This window comes from Ambystoma mexicanum, chromosome 5q, assembly GCF_040938575.1.
Source record: "Ambystoma mexicanum isolate Mex_15411 chromosome 5q, UKY_AmexF1_1, whole genome shotgun sequence".
Lineage (NCBI taxonomy): Eukaryota > Metazoa > Chordata > Amphibia > Caudata > Ambystomatidae > Ambystoma > Ambystoma mexicanum.
Window position 1 is genome coordinate 850,925,713 of NC_090933.1, and position 20,246 is coordinate 850,945,958.

The window sequence follows — 20,246 nt, forward strand, 5'->3', positions numbered from 1 at the left end:
GGTAAAAGAACCTACTGAAAGACTGCCTAAACTGAAAAGCGATCAGGTAGCGATAGCTGATGTCCAAAATGTGTTAACTTGGCTAGTATCAGCACTACCGAAGGTGGTGAATTCAAATTGAACCTCCTCACTTGTATCATGGAACTGCAGAGGTTTTAAGCATTTATTTGCCTCGGCAGGTTCTCTTCAGCTCCTAACTGAAAACATGTGTATATGTCTGCAAGAGACCTGGTTGAGGACTTCTATAATGCTTAATGGCTATTCAATTTACCAATCTTTCGCGATGAAAGGAATGAGAGGGAGACCTTATGGAGGTCTAATCATAGGTATTAGAAACACTGTTAAATCTAGACAGCTGGAGACACTATCAAACGATAAAGTGATTGCAGTGGAAATGGAGAGCATAAGTGATGGGAATAAAGTAAACGTACTCATCATTAATTTATATAGCCCACCCTATGGAAATGGAGTCGAATCTCTTCAAGAAGCGATTCATGAATTATTAGCAGCATGGGTGATAGATCCGAATAACAAATCGGTAATCATTGCTGGGGACTTTAATTGCCATATGTCAGGCGTAGCTGGCTCTACGAATAATCCTGTACTGAATCCAACAAATAATATGAAGCATAAAACCAAAGACCCAATTGGTACCTCTTGGCAGACCTTCTTCAATGAATGGGAAATGGAGATGATAAATGGCAGAACCCCAAGCGATAATCCTGGAAACTATACTTGGCATAGTGGGAAAGCAAAAAGTGCCTTGGACTATATATTTGTGAGCCCTCAGATGGCCTTGAATGTAAGAGATCTTAAGATCACCCCAAACGATTGGAGCGATCACTCTACTCTTTTACTAATGTGTAATATCGGCGCGCCAGCCACACATACTAAACCCCTGGGGGACATGTCATCTAATTATTCGGGCACTCGAATACGCTGGTCGGATAAAAACATTAAGGCGGCTGGAAACTCGGTACAAACTATGGACGATAACATACTGTCCCAGCTCCAAAACATGTCCTTAAACGAGATGGAACAATGGGCCTCCACCTTCTCCTCTTCACATGCGACATCGGCAGTAAACCAAATAGCGACAGATGATAACATTTTAATAACATACGACAAAAGCATAAGAGACGCCAAACGCAGGTTGAGAGCTGAAATTCGACAGGCTAAATGTACCAGTAAATGCTTTAGTGACTACCATGGAGTATGCAGAACCCTAAAAAACAAATACAGAGGGTGGATTAAAGCTAAAAGAAGTGAGCAAAAACTTAAGCGATGGCAGTCAATGGTTCAAGTCCTATGCTCCAAAAATCCGAGAAGCATATGGTCTTTACTGGGCCAAGCAAGGGGTGGTGGTTGTAAGGATCTGATCAACCCAATAAGTGCAAATGATTGGTCAGACTTCCTTATGTGCCGAAATATCCCCAATGAAGAGGTGGGTAAGCCGGTAGAAAAGGTGACACCAAGGTCTGTCCCATTCATCTTAACAAATGAACATCTAATTTGTAAAATTAAAAAGCTTAAGTCATCTAGGGCCCCCGGGCCCAATGGTCTCTCTAATGCTGTACTGAGGAGCCAGCCGGAATTCTGGGCTAAATTTGTAAGCATATTATTTGGCAAAGTACTAGCGGTCGGGAGGATTCCCAAATCATGGCAACATGCCTATTTAATACCAATCTTTAAGAAAGGAGCCAAGAAAGATCCCTGTAACTACAGACTACTTTCAATGTTAGACTGCACAGGGAAACTCTTTGCCGCACTTCTATTGGAGAAATTAGAAGAATGGGCGACCAAAATTAAAATATTTAACACATTTCAAAGTGGCTTTCGGAGAGGATATTCAACAACCCGTAATATCCTTATCCTGGACACCTTGCGCACAAAAGCTATGAGGAAAGGAAACCCACCTCTATATGCTTTGTTTGTAGACTTTAAAGCAGCCTTTGACTCGGTTCGTCGTGAAAAACTGTGGGCTAAACTTGAACTATTGGGTTGCCCTGAGTCCCTTCTGTATTATCTAAAATTACTGCATGAGGATAACACAGTAGCTTGCAGGCTTAGTAATCAGGGGGACTTAACAGGGAAGATCCCACAGAACCGAGGCGTCAAACAGGGCTGTGTGACGGCCCCATTCTTGTACAATCTATTCACATATGATTTACCAGGTGTTATTTTAAGTGAACATAATTGTCCTCCTGTTGTCGGTACCATCCACTGTGCGGTACTAGCATATGCCGATCTGATTATTATGGACCACACATTTAGTGGTCTACGGAGATCCGCACTAAAGTTGTGGGAATATGCTATAAACAACGATCTAATCATCAACCAGGAGAAAACTCAGGTGATGGCTTTCTCAAATAAGAAGATAGCACGACCCAGACTAATTCTGCATGGAATAGAAATTAAATACACCCAACAATATAAATATCTAGGGGTCGAAATAGAGGCCAAATTGGGCTACAACACCTGCATACAAATAAGAAAACACCGGGCAGCACAAGTAACATCGATGATTAGCCATTTCGCAAGGCAGAACTGTGGAATGTCTCTACATGGAATTCGACAAATCTACACCCAGGTACTAACCCCAATGGTGGTCTATGGACTAGAAGCGCTACTACAGATGGATTTAAGTTGGCTGCAAGTGATAGAGGGGAAATTCTGGAGAAAAATCCTAGGTCTCCCTCAATGTATCCCAATGGCATTGTTAAGATTGGAAGTTGGGGTTTCCTCTCTGGGGTCTATTGTCCTAAAAAGGAGAGCTGAACTGTACTTAAGGATGTCTAATCAACCAGAGTCTCAGCTATTAAAAGAATTTAGCATGGAAAGCACAAAGGTAACCACCAGATGCCATCTGAAAAAGGAGATTGAAGCCCTCTTGAGGACAATATGTTGGACCATGAGTGGAGAGAAACTTACTGATCCTCAAAAAAAAGCACTATAAAAAAAAATCGACCTTTGGGACTGGCTAGAAAATTATGCACATCTTGACAAGCTTTCAAAATATAAATTTATTCATTACATGCTCTATACATTCAAACAAATGCAGCCATACCTGTCCCTCAGTCCCTCTAGCAGACTTAGACGATTTCTACTCCTACTGAGGATCGATAATCTACCGCTACTGACTAACAAAAGCAAATACAACGGTTTAACCCCTTTAGAGAGATATTGTAGACTTTGTAAGAATAAAGGTTGCAAAGAAACAGCTTGTCATGTATTATCCAGATGTGTAAAAATGATGGATACTTATTCAGTAAATTTTGGCAACTTTGTCCATGATATGGAGTTCATTAGAGAACCTGCCTTCTGGCAACGTCTCATGAATACTCAGAGTATGCAGCTGCAGATCGCCACCTTCAGAATATGGTTGGTAATTGAAAGAACGTTGAAGATCTCAATATGAATTACTTAAACAGCAGGACATTGATTATGGTAGTGGTTTATGATCTCTGCCACATGTGTTTTAGTATTCTCAGTGTGTGCAATCAGTATTAAGCTTGAATGATTTGAAGAATTGTAAGGGTAATAAGTTTAAATTATGTTGTGCCTAATGGTAACAATTGATTAGTTGTTTTAGCTGATTAGAACTAATATGTAATATGCAATAAGCAATAGGACGATTTTATATGATTTATCAACATGTGTAAAGTTTAAATATAAACTGTAACACATTATTAATAAATGACATTACAATTAACAGAATGAAGGCGCTGATGTGGAGCTGTGGCTGTGTTTAGCTCAGTCCCAAGACACATCTCCTTCCCATTCCCCAAGAGAGAAGCTGAGGTCAGAGGAAACCACGCTGCACAGATAAACGCTAATCTTATCCAGCTGCAGAGCCCGAAGTCGGTGGGAATGGAATGCCAGCTATGGGGAGGGTAGTTAGAGATGTGTCTTGAATGACAAATTAATGAGAGCAGGGCACAAGGTTTTTTGATGCCAACAGGCCAGGCGACGATTTAGAGCACTACTGCCCTCACCCAAGGAGTGGTCATTCCATTTGAACTACAATTAAATACCTAACCAAAGCAAAAACATCCCTGAAATTCAGACCTAAGAGTGGTGCCCTGGTCGTGTCATTACTGGGTGCCTGGGGTCTGAAGTAGATGAGGGAGGGAACTTTGTCTGAAGTGTTCAGTGATTTGGGATAGGAGTAGCAAAGGTGATGGCAGTAAATTTAGTACATGGTCGAGGGTGCAGCTTGTGTGCGCCATGGCGTCTGGTAAAAAGAAAAGGCCCATGGTCTTATCAAAGAAGAGTTGGCCTCGCTAATCTTACTTTGAACGTGCCTGGGTCGGGAGGGTGCACATCACGTGATGGTCAAGATTTATAGTGTATCAATATACTTGTTAGCCAATGTAGTAGGATTGAAAAGCAATGATATAGTGAGCCACACGCATAGGGGAATGGGCTTAGATAAGGTGTGACCAATCGATACAGGAACTATAGGGGGTATTAGCATGTTATATAGGTGGTAGCCAATGAGGGTGGAGGAATGACTTTGTAACCTGCTAGTGATAATGTGCCGTTTTCCGCTATATAACCACTAATTTCTTGGGGCGTGACTAACTTGGTGTCAGTTCGGGTCTATGGGACCGTCTGAGACCTGTGCATGTAATAAACCTTGTTTTCCCTTGCAAAGCGGTGCAGTGGTCGTTTGGCCTTCTTGGATTATTTTTTATCGTATGGGTTTTGAGTTACGTCTCTACTCTTCCAAGTCTCTACTCTTCCAAGACCAAAAGACAAATTGCATTGGCAAAGCATTTGATAATCTAGAGGACAAGATGTTTTTAAAGCCCTCAACAGGAAGAAAAAAGGCTTGCACTCTACATTTGCTAAACTGGGGCTGTTGACTTTGTCAATGTAAATTGTTATTTTGATTTGCCGTGAAGGAGATTCCGTGGGTATATCCACTTCACAAGGACACTGCCAAGCTCCCAGTTTGCTTTGCAGTCTTATTTTTTTAATTTCTCTGAAAAGCACAAATCATGCATGGTGCAGAAATCAGCCAGGTCTCATTTACATACCCACAAAGTGCTGTGGTTCAGATTAGACACTACTGCCTTCTAAATGTAAATTTTGCTACATATTTACACATGATAACAAATGATTGAGTGGAAAGAGTTTAGTAGAGAATGAACATGGTCACCAGAACTAACATTTTTTAGAAATAGTTCTACATATAAAATAATGAGTTCTTCTTGGAAAAGCTTGTTCAATACACAGGCAAGCAATATCAGAAACTGTTTTAACTGATAGCCGAAAGTTGTATTTGATCTGATGTGTCGCCTGCGTTGTGGATCTGCTCTGATGTAACTCTCTCTGAAAATAAAAGTCTAAAAATAAAAAATAAAAAATAAAAATAAAAAAAAATAAAAAGAATGAAAGCGATGAACGCCACAGCCGTTCCCATCCACCAGCACCTTGATAAAACCTAATGTAAATAATGATAGGGTCTTACATAATTACTAATTTCTAAGTGAAACATTATCTTTATCATAATATGCTATTGTGCATAGTTGTAGTTCCCAAGAAAAAAAGCACACATCAAAAAGATATGTCAATATTGTAATGCAGAGTCATTCACTGTAAGATCTTGGCAGTTCAAAAACGGACTCACAGTGAAAAGATTCCATAATATAATGCAGTGACTCATTCACTAAAAAGGAACATAGGCTGCAGCTCTAAGTTGGCACACAAAATGAAAATGCACACTGAATAAAAACTTACTCGCAGAGCGGATGAACACAAGTAAACAGTTTTGTGAAGTGTATCCTACAACTCCATCAGTGAAAATACTGTTTTTCTCCAGACAATTGCTCAATGAAAAGCACTGTGCATCATGGGGCAGTTGATAGTTAAATAGTTGGAGCTTTGCTATTGTAGTCTTTATTCCACATTTATGCTGCATCACAGCGTGGTTAAAAATTACTGTACCAAGCGGCATGGAAATAAAACACTCTTAAAAGCAACAGTCAAAAAACTCTCTACCCAACTTCACTTTGTACTAGCGTCCACAAAGTTACTGACGTCCTCCGTCCTGCTCTCGGCCACAATTTTGATACTGGTATAAGTAGCTAGCCTGGTACCTGTTGACTCAGTTCATGTTTTTTCCCCCTTCTATGCTCAGCCATCTTGAAGGTTATTCTCCAGGCGGTGAAAGAGTAAAATGTAACAATGGAAATACTTGCCAATTAGAGGGGAAGGCTGGGAGGGCGAGGAGGAATCCGTAGGAGGAACATCTATCAGAAAGAACACTACCAGGGGTAAGTAATTTTTTCTTCTAATGGAATGTGTACTCCCACAGACTCCCAAACCAGTATATGTTTAAGGCACTAAGAATCGAGAATTCATTGTTGGTATATGCTATGAAGCAGAGCCTTGCCAAATGTAGCCTCCCGGCCAGACATAGAATCCAGGCAGTAATGCTTGCTAAAGGTTTGCAAAGAAAAAGTTGCGGCATTGCATGTCTTGTAGAGGCACTCCTCTCTGAATAGCTGAAGAAGTAGCCACTCCTCGGGCAGAATGCGCTTTCAAACCATTGGGCAGGCGTTTTCCCGCCAAACCATAGCATTCAGAAATGCATAAAATAATCCATCAGGAAATGGTTTGCTTGGTTACAGCATGTCCCAATTTGTGACCTGAATAGCCCACAAACAGCTGGTCATCTTGCCTGATTTTAGACATCCTGTTCATATAGAAGCTTAAAGCCCTCTTAGGGTCTAAACGGTGCAACCTCTCTTCCTCTTTAGAATGAGGTGGATAATACAATGCAGGCAACACCATCTTTTATGCTAAATGGAATTCCGATACTACTTTTGGCAAGAAAGAAGGACGAACCCTCAATACCACCTTATCCTTAAAAAATGTAAATGGGGGTTTGAAAGAAGGATCTTGAAGTTCACCAACTCTGCGAGCCGATGTAATTGCCGTTAGAAAGATCCTCAATGGACATGAATTCCCGAGGTTCAAAAGGAGCTCCCATCAAGATCTTCAACACATAAAATCCCAGACCGGTACTATAAATAGGACCGGAGGAAAGATGTTAGTCGGACCCTTCAGGAACTGAACCACAATAGGGATTTTGAAAAAGGAACCCTGCTCAGGAGAGTGCTTAAAAAACGGAAAGGAACGGCAAGTACCACTTTGCAGTGGAAACCTGCCTCCTCTGATGGGCCAGCCCTAGTAAGAAGGACAACACCAATGGAGTATCGCAAGTAAACGGGTCAATGTTTTTAGTTCTGCACCAGCTGCAAAAACTATTCCAATGGCAGTGGTACAGAGATTTCAGTGCTGGACTTGTGGCTGAAGGAAACACCTCCATTACGTCTTCAGGAAGGTCTCAATCTTTGTATCTTAACCTCTCACTAACCAGGTGTAAAGGTTCAGAGTTCTGATTCCTGGGTGAAGAAGGTGACATCCCTTCTGGGAGAGTAAGCCCTCTCTTTGGGGAAGACTAATTGGAGGGCAGGTGGACATACAGAAGGTCCATGTCCTCCTGGCCCAATTAGGATCATGGGTTTCCCGAATGTACTCAACCTCCTGATGACATGAGGAATGACAGAGACTGGAGGGAGCACATACAGGAGTGGAAAATGCCGGTTCCTGAAAGGGAAAAGATCTCTAGAAGGACCCACTCGTGGGAGACTGCTCTGCCTGCTCAGAGCATCTGCTGCTATGTTCTCCTCTCCTGCCAGGTGAACTGCCAACAGAGAGATTCCTTACTGCAGTGCCCAGAACCAGCGCTGCATTGCCCCTCTGCACAGTGGTAGTGACACCTACATCTCCTCTCCTTTTGAGGTAATACATGGCTACTGTGTTGTCCGTCACTATCAGGACATTCTTCCCCTGTACAGAAGGCATAAATGCTGTGGGATGTATTTAACCATGCATCCGAGCCCTACCTCAAAACTGTGCAGTACTGACATGGAAAACATCATGATGGCCAGAGCTTCCCAGAAAATGCACAGGGAAATGCATGAAGAATAGGCTGCCACTCATTTTTGCCGATGTTATGGGCACAGAAGGGCACTGCCTAAAACCACCATTGGACTACCCACACAGTAGTCTGAAACCATTGGGAATGGCAATGCTGATTGCCAAAAGCAAACCCATAACTGTGGAGAATTCATTTTCTTAAATCCCAAAAAGGGGTGCAGTACCAGTACTCACCACTATCAGAAAGCCGGCGTTTTAAAACCACCAGATTTTACTTTTTTGTAGAAAACTGAATAAATGAACCCAAAACAGGCCAAAGAAAGACTTACTGAGAGGTGGATCCAATGTAAAGTTATATTCTGAAGTGACTTGAAGGTTTATAACAAGACTGGCTGAGCTGTGGATTTCAGCAGTTTAAGTAAATTTGGACTGAAAGACACTACAAATCTAAATGTTTAAAAGAAATGAGTGACCTACTTTGAGTGTCACATAGGTTGCAATTGTTTAAATGTCATAGTTTTAAACTTAGAATCAGCATCCTAGCTGCATATGTAAAAATGTTTAGTTTTATTTGAATGCAGAAAACTGGGTAACAAAAAGTGACATTTTATCTGAAACCTGGCTTGAGAAACTGAATTCTGCCTGGCAACTACCCCCATCAGGAGTGAAATTTGAGAGACAGCTGTGTTCCCAGGCCTATCTGCCTTTTGCTGGCCACACTAAGGATATGCCATCTCTCTGATAATTGAATTAAGGGGAGCCCCCACAGAATACAGGAGCTCTGAACAAAGCCCTCTCCTGACTCAGGCAGATGGTTTATTGCAGATGTCGTAAAAGTAGCTTCCTCCTGAAGCAAAGGGGAGGGGCCCTGCCTGTGAGAGCAAGCTGGCTTGGCAGAACTGGAAAAACCAGAAATTCAACCTTGTGCTGGAGGAAAACCACACCCCTTTGGGGCCAGAACATAACTCTAAAAAGATGAATAACTCATAGTACGGACTTGTGAAAATTATTTAAATGACACCATAATTCTTGTGATTTTTCTGCCCACATTTTAAGAGGTTTTTAGAACCGGTGGTATGTTCAGGGGGGTTTTAGCAGAAAAGAGGATATTACTCAAAGTGTGTGCATGTGAAAAATCTGACACTTCATCAACTAATATCCATACTCCTTGCGCACATGTGTATAAATTTGGGGTAATGTCCGCTATTGCAAACCAGTTAAAAAGTGCAAAATATTGCCATTTCTGAATGCAAGCCCCCAGGAAGAGCAGAGTTGGAACAGGGTATACCTCCTGTGATATGTGATGGGTGCGTGTAATTTTAAAACAATATGTACCTCTGCAAATATGTATTTGGTTCAAATCTAGATTTGCGTGCAAGTTGACAGGAGGAGTGGACTTTCTGCAGGCTGTAAAATGACATCACTCTGACACAACTTAGCTCCCCCAATCAGGGGAGAAATGAAAGCTTGGCCAATGATAAGTGGAGAGGGGCTGGCTAGAGATGCTGCTCACACACACCCATTTTAAAAACACATAAAAGCAGAGAGACAGGACAGATAGGGACCTTCAAATCCATTTGCAGCTGGAAGCTCTGCCGGGAAAATCCATACTTTACCTCCATCAATCTCCAGAGAAAGCTGTGCAGAAAGACCCAGAGAAAGCAGAGCAGTATCCAAAACCAGAGAGAGCTGACCCAGGCCAGTATCCAAAACCAGAGAGAGCTGAACCGGAGTCCAGTCCAAAACCTGACCAGATCCGTGGCGAGGCATATTTCTAAATATAGTGTGAGTACCTAGCAAAACTGTGCAGAACCAATCTCTTAGTTAAAATAATATAATTCAAGCTATTTTAATCTAAGTAGAACTGCCTCCTAACTGTCACCTGTCATTTGTAAAGCTGTCACTTGTCATTTTCTAGTTGCAAGCTGCACTTGTCTTTTTGAACTTTAAAATTTCAAATCTGAAAAACGACCTTTATTTAATCGCTCCTGACCGTTTGTGCTAGAGACTTGCAGTAACTTTCCTCTGAAAACTGGGAATCGTGGCTTTTAAACGAATCCAGAACCGCATTCCTATTCCCTATAGTTTTGCCGCAATCGCGGAAAACGCACTCGCGAATTTACCGCGATTTGCAAATTTCTTCACGTGTAAAAATCTGCTGCTGCTTGCCTTCCATTTGCCAGAAATTCGTTTAACCTGCTAGTTACACCCTAGATCCTTGCTAGAGTAAGCCTGGACTAATATTAACTAGATACCACTCACCCTGAACCTCTAGAGGGAATTAAAAGCATTTTAGCATATTTTTTTCTACATTGCCAGCACATTTAAAAGCATTTGGGCCTGTGTTTTCAACGTCTGTAGTCTAAGTTGCTGGGTGAACTGAATTACGTTTGAATTGCATTTCTGAGAATTGTGTGCCTTCCTTCCATTTCCTTGCATTGCATAAAGGGGGGGGGGTGAATTGTCCAAGAAAGTGATTACATTGTCTTTGCTGAAATCCTATCAAGTTATTTTCTTTACTGCATTTCATTCCACATTGCATCCATTTGAAACCATAAAAGTATTGTTGCTATCTTATCCATTTCATGTCAACTCCTTAGTGATTATAAAGAAGTGTGCTAGTGCCAGACTATCCATTATTGATTACTGATCAGATTAAGTGTGATATTCAATTATTCATTAATTATAAAGCGTGATATAATATATATTGTTTAAGTTATCAATTAAACCTTTTAACTTGCAAAACAGAACCACTTCTTGGCTCAGTGGGGTAGTCATCCAGAACGCATGAACTGGACATAAAGATATATCAATAAGGGTTTTCATTCAGTATTCTAGACTAGACGTTGACTTGGCTGTAGTGCTGAATTGAATCCTCTTACAAATTGGGGGCTCGTGCCGGACGTTTGGGTTAGATCTACCATTTGTGCAGATTAATACAGCGTGCCAGCTGACCAGATACACATATCCGGTCGGATCACCACGCTGTGTTACGCTGTAAAGCACTCCTCATAGGAACGCCCTAAGAAAAAGGTCTGTTTTGCAAAAATAAAATACTAATTTCTGTAAGTCAGGACAGAGACCAATCTCTAGAATGACGACCTTAGTAGACATGAAAATAGCCAGAGAGCACCTCTTACATAAACTATTTGTGAGAGGTGAATGGACTGAACAGGGCCAGGATGCCTGGTTGCAGGCCATCACGTGACAGGTCACTGAAACAGGGTCAGACCTATGGAGAGATCAGGGTCCATTACATGTGGCCCTGAGTGAACTATATATGGCTCCTAAAGCCAAAGATGAACACAATAAGATTGCCAGGGTAGCGGCATATTTATATTTACATATGGGAGCCATGCAGGACAAATGTGCTGAAGGCCAAGATCTGGCGAGTAGGCAACTGCTGGCATTAGAGAAGGCCCGATATGATCTGGCCTCTTCTGAGCAGAGGCTGCAGAGGAGCCAGGAGTCAGAAAATGATAGTAGGCAATATATCATTAAAATAAAAGAGGATATGGGCATCCTACAACAGGAAAAGACAGACCAGGATACCAGATTTCTGGCCCTGCAGAAGGAGCACCAAGACAGTTTGGACTCCTTACTGCAGAACCAGAAAAAGTTGGAGCAACAGATCAATTTCAACAGGGCATGCGCGGAGCAGGTAGTCACCCTGCAAAGCCAGCTAGATAGAGAGAAAGAGGAGAAAAAATAAACTGATTCTGAAAGACCTGGATACCCAGGCAGAGTTTGATGAGGAGCGCCAAAAAGCTGGTGCCTTTCAACGACAGAGGGACGACCTGGCAGCACAGATGCAGGATCTCAGTCAGGAAAGAGACACTTTAGGCCAGGAAGTCTGCCACTTAAAAAAGGAAATTGAAGCAATCACCTGGCCCTCCAGGGGCTGGGTGACCTCCAAAAAGAAAACCAGAACTTGGTAGAGCACACCAGAAGGGTGGAAGATGCTCTGGCAAAAAAGGAGCAGGCCAGTAGGGATGGGACTCAGGAGGTAAACCTCCTGCAGCAAAGACTGGCCCAGTTCTCCAGGACCAACCAGGAAGCACAGAGGGAAAATGAGGCCCTCTGTCAACACAATGATAGGCTCCAACAACAGGTAGCGATGCAGGAGAGACTGATAGAGTCTAGTAAGGCCTTAACTGAGGAACTGAAGGCACAAATGCAGGCTCTTGCATTGCAACAGGGAGCAGGGGCGGATAGAGATGAGGTCCGCTGGGAAAGAGAGACTCCTGACCATAACCTCAGGAGCCCTAACACCAGGGGCCTTCATCTCTCCCAGTCCCTGGACTCTACCACCCCCATGTCCCCTGGCGCACATGAGCACAGGGCCACAGGGATGGCAGATTACTATCCAGCTAAAAAGTATGGGGCTCATAGGCCAGTACCACTCAGGAATGGAGGGGTGGGCATCCGGGTATGGGCACCCAAGTACAGTACAGTTCAGTGGGGAACCCCAGGAGAGTAGGCCCCTTAAGGGCATCCTGAAAACCTCTGCCCAGTTAGGTCAGTGGGGGGGGTACCCAGCAAATCCTGGCAGCAAGGAGGGATCTGAGGACTCCTCTGAGCACCACAGGAAACAGGAGACCAGGTCCCCACATTCTGCCAGCCATTCCCAGGCTCGCAGAATCCGGGAAAACCTGGAAGAACAGACAGGAACCTCTGGGAGCAGTGCCTCTGAGTCAGAGGATGAATGGACAAGGGTTACCCGAACCAAAAAGGCCAATAAGGCAAAAAGGGCCTTGCTTAAGGACCCCTTAAAGCAGATTAAGGCGATCAGGAGCGTTATCACGCCTTATCATAAGAACGCTAAGTATTCTGTTTGGGAGCACTTAGAGTTGTTTGAGCAAATGATGGAGACTTTCCATTTGAAGGACAGCCAAAGCTGTATTCAATATGTAAAGTGGACCTTCTCCCCGGAATACTCCAGTTTCTTTGCGGGCCGGAGGACCAAAATCATTTAAGATGGTCCACCTATAAGGCGGCCATCTTGAAACATTTTTCCATTCATAGAAATCCTCAAGAGGCTCGCAAGGCAGCCTACAATTTGCAATGTGGGGAGGATCAGGCCCCACAAGAGTTTGTGCAAGAACTGAAACGTGCCTTTGCGCAGACCACCAGAAGGGTGCGCACAGACAGTAGAGAATTCATTAATACATTTTTTCATGCCTTGCCCAAATACATAATGACCCAGCTCGAGAGAGAATTTCATGAGAAAAGATCTTTAGAATGGGTCATTGAACAAGCCACCCGCATCTACGAGGTGCAGAAACCGGTGGAAAACAAAAACCAGCCCAAAAACCCCAAAACTAACAGCACCCCTGCTGCTGCCAAGGTGGCAGAGGTGAAGGTCACCCCCGTTTTAGAGTTGGAGATGGGGGGGCCTAAAAACCTACCTGCACCTAATAATGCTAGGCCCAGAAGGTCCTCGGGCCAGTCACAGACAGGGAGCCAGGGAGGCAGCCCCACAAATGGGGTCCCTCGCTCTCCTGACTATGTAAGCCCCCGTTACAAGGGAAACAGACCCATCCTGGGTTATGTGTGGACTCCTCCAGCCCAAGGGGGGGGGGGGGAATCCAGCCAAGCACCTAACCCAGGGAACTTCCCTCCTAACTTCCCACAGGAGGGCAGAAATTCTCCAAATCCTGGGCAGAACTTTTTCCCCAGGTATCCACCGAACTTTCAGCCCCAAAACCATCCATCCTTCTTTCCCCAATTCCCTGAGCCCAGACCACTGAATCCAGGAGAGGGGAGGCCAAGGGTGGAGGGGTACCCAAATCTTCCTAACCCGGGGTATTACCAGAGGAGGGACAGCTACCCTTCCCGGGATCAGCCCAGGGGAGAAAACAGGGCCCCGTATCAGCCTGAGCGGGTTTCCCAGTTAGAGCGCCAGGTTCAAAACATGGCGCGGGATCTGGGTCACATACTGAGGGCTCAGCAGAACCCTCAGATGGGCGTGCCGGCGCAGAACGCACCCAACTCTGGACCTGGTGCTCCAGAACAATGACGGGGGCAGCACCCCGATAACTCACCGGTTCCCAGGGAGGAGGCACAAGGGGAAGGGGGGTGTAAAGCCTTGGAGGAAGCTTCCTTCCTCACTTGTAAACAGCCCCTGGAAACCCAGGAACCGGAAACAAAATCTCCTGCCCCTGAAAGTCTGCCTCCTAAGGAGCAGAGGGGTGGTAGGAGAAACAAAAGACCCAAACAGACTCAGTTTGAGGAGGAGGTACAGATATTCCAATTTGAGGGAGAGGGATCCTCAGAGGATCCTGGGAAAAGGATCTTCTCCTTCAGAGAGGGGGGAACTCCTCCCAAAGAAAAATGGGTCCCTAGGGATGCAAATCCAGACTGGGGAGATGTGGAGACTGAGCTACCGCCGCCCACCATCTCATCCCAGAACCAACAGCAAGAAAATCCCCTGGTTCAAACCCATCCTGGTTACTGCCTCCAAAAAGGGGGGGGGCGGCCCAGAACCGGAGCCAGGGGAACCCACCATGGCTCTGATCTCCAGTTGCCAACTTTTTCTTTCAGATTCCCAAGGCTCTCCACAGAATTCTGCCCAAATCTCTTCGCTAGCAATGTCCAAAACCAGAAAGTTAGCCCACCAGTTGTCCAAAAATGTGCATTATCTGTGCCCCCTTGAGGAGAAGGAGGGAAGATACTATGCCCCGGTACAAGTACAAGGGCAGGGTACAATTTCCGCGCTGGTGGACACGGGATCTCAAGCTACCCTTCTGTCCAGAAGGGCCTTTGACGAACTGAATGCAGGAAGGGGAGAGAATTACCAAATTCCTCTCACCTCACTTCCTGGACAACTCCAGAACTTTGACGGGAAGGAAATTCCCGTCGAGGGGACGGCAGACTTGGACATTAAAATTGGGCGACACAAGTTGAAACACCCGGTCATAGTTGTGACCCCAGAGGGCACCCCTTGTTTACTGGGGAATGACCTCCTGAGAAGGTTGTCACCCCTAATAGATTGTGTAAACAAGGTCCTCTGGACCCAGACTAGCCGACCAATAAAATTAAAACAGAGTGTCAACCATGTTAGTTTAAACGGCACCTGCCACATGGTTGAACAAAAATTTGACCAAGTAGAATTTCACTTCCAGAATAGCCAAATTCCAGACGTGACAGTAATAGCAGTAGGACAACAGACTGGTGATGGAGGGTCCTCTCTATTTCTGAAAATCAACCTTCCTTCCAGTCTAAAGTGGTACTCCACGCTGGAAGGAAACACTCTGAGATTCTATACTAATCCACAATCAGAAACTCCCACTCCTATAGTCCAGAAAGATGTGAAATCAGCTCAGAGCCTGGCTGATATTCAGCAAATTGGAGAGCAGTTGTTCATCCCTGTTCAGTTAAATGATGGGAAGGACTCTGTTCTCGCTCGAGTGTGCGTGAACAACGGTAAGAACTTCATCAGCGAAGCCATGTTCCGCCAACTCCCAAAAGATCCAGCCATTCCCACATTCAAACTGATAGACAAATGGGAAATGGACCTGGAAGCACCTAATTCCAAACAGCTCCTGCCAAGCAGGTGTATGCTCAAAATCTCCATTGGCAACAAGAGCATAGTCCATAATTGTTGGGTCGTGCGAGACGTCCCTGCCGCCTTTTACTTAGGCAGTGACATTCTCAATCGCTTTGCCATTAGTTTGGACCTAATAAACTTCAAAGCTTGGTCCCGATTAGCGGATAATCCCATGGGCTTTGATGATCCAGAAAAAGCATTTAGGTCAGCTCAATTGCTACCTTATGCAGTTGAAATTCAGGTTAGAGAGAAAGTCACCATCCCAGAAAGGACCCGACAATTCTCCCTGGAAGTGAAAGTTAAAAGGGGACAAGAGTTGAAAAACCCTGATGCTTACATACATCTAAATGCTACTCTCCAACAGCAAGGGTTGGGGGTAAACCCAACTCCATTAGTCAACATAGAACATGACACCATTCCAATAGAGGAGGATAACAGCGACTTAAAGAGTATTACTCTAGCCGCAGGCACCATTATTGGAATGGCGGTTGATGACCGACATTTCTCCATTGATCTTGGAAATGAACTGTTAGGGCCAATCCCCAAGGACTGCTTTGACAGTGACAGTGATGACAATACAACACCAGACAGGATTTTTACCCGGCATGGGGGGAACTTCCTGGTGTACACTTCTTGCCCTTATGGTAAGGAAGATGTGACTTGTGACTTCAGGAGGGATGAGGTGATTTTCCAGGTCCATGAGGGCTGCCTTTCCCACCTGAAGCCTCCAGTCCAAATCAGCACTCTGACCAGGGACTTCTCCACCCAGCTGGAGGAGGCCGCTGAAATAGCCAAACCAGAAGTCTTTCCAGGCTTCAGGCAGATGGTGGAAGAGAGAGTCAACCTAGCTGACGCCTGTGTGACTCTGGAACAAAAGCAAAAGTTGAAACAAGTTTTCTTGGATTTCCAAGATCTCTTTGCAGTAGACTCATATGACTGTGGTCGCACCGATATCCACACAACAACAATCCCCACGGACCCTGGCATGACTCCTGTGTTTGTGAAGCAATATCGCTTGCCTCTCGCATCAATGGAGTCCCTTACTGAAATAATTAAGAACCTTGAGTCCAGGGGAATAATCCGTCCAGTCCACAGCACCTTCAATAACCCGGTGCTGGGAATATTGAAGCCGAACGGCCAGTGGAGACTCTGTGCTGATCTTAGGGAGCTCAACAAACGGGTCCATACTTCCCGATGGCCTCTTCCCTACATTGACCAAGGGCTGGCCCAGATTCAGGGGTCACAGGTATTCACTGCAATAGACCTGACCAATGGATACTGGACCGTGCCTGTCAGCAGGGAGGACCAATACAAACTGGCTTTTACCTTTGGGGGCCAGCAGTACACATGGACCCGGACTCCTTTCGGATACCTCAACTCCGGTAATGAGTTCAATATTTTCCTACATAAGGCCATGCCCGACCTGGGTGCGAGGGGTAACCTGGCTTATGTAGATGATGTCCTCATCAAAAGTTCATCTGTGGAGGAACACATAGCGGAGATCCGTTATGTTCTGACGCAGTTGAGGGCCGCCGGAGCAAAACTTTCCTTTCAGAAAGCACAGTGGTGTAGAACCCGTGTTAATTTCTTGGGGCATGAGATTACTCCTCAGGGCCTCTGTCCCCAGGAAAAGAAAGTGGAAGCACTTCAGAAACTGAAAGACCCCACAACTCTGCGAGAACTAAGGAGCCTCCTTGGACTGACTAATTACAGCAGAAAGTTCATTGAGGGCTACGCAGAGATTACCAGACCCCTGATTCACCTCCTGAAGGGGGGGGGGTCAAGTGGGAATGGGGTCCAGAACAAGCCGAGGCAGTAAGACAACTCAAAAGAAGCCTCTCACAAGCGCCTTGCCTAGCTTACCCTGTCAGAAACAAGGAGTTCTTCCTGGAGACGGGGTTCTCTAATACGTGCTTGACGGCAGTATTATACCAAAAGCATGACAAGGTCAATAAAGTAATCTCCTATGCGAGCAAAACTTTATCCTCTGTGGAGGAAAAATTCAACGATTGTGAGAAGGCACTCCTGGCAACGGTCTGGGCATTGAAGAATTACCGCCCGTTTATCCAGGGGGAACACATCATAGTGGAGACTCCACACCAGCCTCTGCAATATCTCCAAAGTGACAGAATCCGGGCCGGAAATGTGAGTAATTCCCGAATTACTTCCTGGATTCTGTCAATGCAAGGCTTTCCTGTGGAGGTCAGATATGGCCAAAACAAGAAGAGTCCCCTCGCGCAAGGTCTGGCTGACTTGCATGATTGTGCCAGAGAAAACTGTCTCGAGGACGAAAGTCTAAAAATCAAGGACAACTCGGAGGCATACCTTAATTCCCCCCACAAAGTCTTTGAAGAAGACAAGTGTGAGGGAATGCCCACTGTCTATGTGGATGGATGCTCTTACCATGTTGACAACAACGGGGAGAAAGAACTGGTGGCTGGCGTAGGGAATGCATGGGTGAATGAGTTCCCAGAACCCTCCGCTGGATACAAAATTGGTCCACGAAGTAGTCAGGTGGCAGAATTGATGGCTGTGCATCAGGCCATCCTCACTGCTGTCCAGCATCAACTCCACGAACTGGTCATAATCACAGATTCGGATTATGTACGGAACGGGTTCGTGGAGCACCTGGTTAATTGGAAAACCAGAGGCATGTTATGTGCTAACAACAAACCCTTGAAACATGGGAAGTTGATCCAAAACATTGATGATCTGGTCACCTCGAATGAGATGACCATCTATTGGAAAAAGATCAAGGGTCATTCCAAAGTAGAGGGACCAGACAAAACTGGAAATGACTTAGCTGATCAGCTGGCCAAAACCAGGGCCATCCAAGGGCATCTAATTGAGATTGAGTCCCTGTTGGGGGAAATCCAGGTCACTGCTATCACTAGGTCCCAGACAAATGCTCACAACGACCTTCCAATTGCACAATGGAGTAAGGAGACCCCTGATGCTGATTTGATTACCGCTCAGAAGGGGGATCCAATAATTGGTAAATTTTACCAACACCTTGAGGACCCTGAGAACTTTCCCCTGACGGATACCGATTACATTGGGAAAGAGGACCTAAGAGTGTTGATGAAATGTCCAAAAATGTTCCGGATCCAAGACGGTTTGTTGGTAAGGAAATCCAAAGCTGGCCACGATCAGTGGGTGGTTCCTACCTCATTCCGAAGCCTGATGTTAAGTCACGCCCATGATGCGGCCACCGCCGGTCATAGGGGGTTTCACACAACATTGGAAATCTTAAGAGAGGTTGCATACTGGCCACACATGGGGCAGGACCTTGACCAATACTTGAAGGGGTGTCTTGTGTGTGCACAATTTCAGCCATCATCCCTCACGCACCGTGCGCCTCTCCAAAAGAGGGGGATGACACTGCCATGGTCAGATTTACAAATCGACTTTGTCGGCCCTGTGATTCGCTCTGCTAGGGGGAATAAGTACATGTTGACTGTCACATGCTTGTTCACCAAGTGGGTGGAATGTCTCCCAGCCCCAAATTGCAAGGCAGAAACGGCAGCTGCCCTGATGATTAACCACATCTTTTCCCGTTTTGGTCTACCTCAAAGGATTGAGTCAGACAGAGGTAGCCACTTCACCAGTGAAGTAATGACAAAGATGTGGGAGATACTGGGGGTCAAAAGGAAGTTACATATTGCTTACAGGCCAGCTTCTTCTGGGGCAGTAGAGAGATATAACCGGACAATTGTGAGCATCTTAAAAAAGTTTGTGGCAGATTCTGGGCCAAGTTGGGATATCCGATTACCTCTGGTCCTAATGGCCATCAGATCTACCCCTTCATCTGCAACCAAAATGTCACCATTTGAGTTGATGACTGGGCGCAAGATGGTGCTTCCGCAGCATTTGCTCTACAGGACCCAAGAGCAGACACTGATAAATGCCTCCACTACTCATGAGTATGTGGAGAATTTAAGGAAACACCTCCAACATGCTTTTGCTTACGCTCAGCGGAATCTAGAAAGATCAGCTGATAGCATGAAGACCCACTATGACCTGAAAACTTCCAGGAAGGAATATCAGGTGGGGGACCGGGTCTATCTATACAACTTCCAAAGGAACCAGGCCAAGCAGCGCAAATTTTTGCCTACATGGAAGGGACCCTTTGAGATCATCGACAAGATCTCCCCTGTGGCCTACAAAATCCACATCCCCAAAGGTCCTTTGGCAGCGGGGGAAGACAAGTGGGTCCACATAAACCAGTTGAAATGTTGCCATCCCAGGCACACTCTGCAACAACTGGAGGAATCCTCTGGAATCCTAGCGGGTACTGTCTCAGACTAATTCAGTTCCAACCATAAAACATACCACATCTAGTCTCTAAAATATTGTGATTTGCATGAAACTGTCTCTTAGTTATACTGGTTTTTTTTCAAAATAAGAATGTAATGTTTTGTTATGATGAAATGCATATGCTGCCCCACTGTCTCAACAGTGGTGGAAAAATGTCTATGAATAGGTATTGCCGCTCTTCCTTTGTCGTCCTAGGAGAAAGAAAACCTGGAGACGGGACAAGGAGGACGATCCGGAGACTGGGAGGATGACGCAAGGGGGCCCGGGGTACCGCCCAATATTCCCATCAGGACCGGCGAGGAGAACCGATCGATCCAACCGGATGGAGAAAAAGATGCTGAACTGTGCCATCTATTGGAAGAAGATGAGGAAACATCCCAGATCTTGCGGTTCCCACCAGTGAAGGATCAGATGGCCACCGCAAGAA

The 20,246-nt window shown here is 45.1% G+C and overlaps 1 protein-coding gene across 1 annotated transcript in view; it reads right to left on the reverse strand.

Annotated features, from left to right (window-relative positions):
- PIP4P2 (phosphatidylinositol-4,5-bisphosphate 4-phosphatase 2) overlaps positions 1-20,246 on the reverse strand; it is a 371,941-nt gene that overhangs the window by 105,406 nt on the left and 246,289 nt on the right. The window lies entirely within an intron of this gene.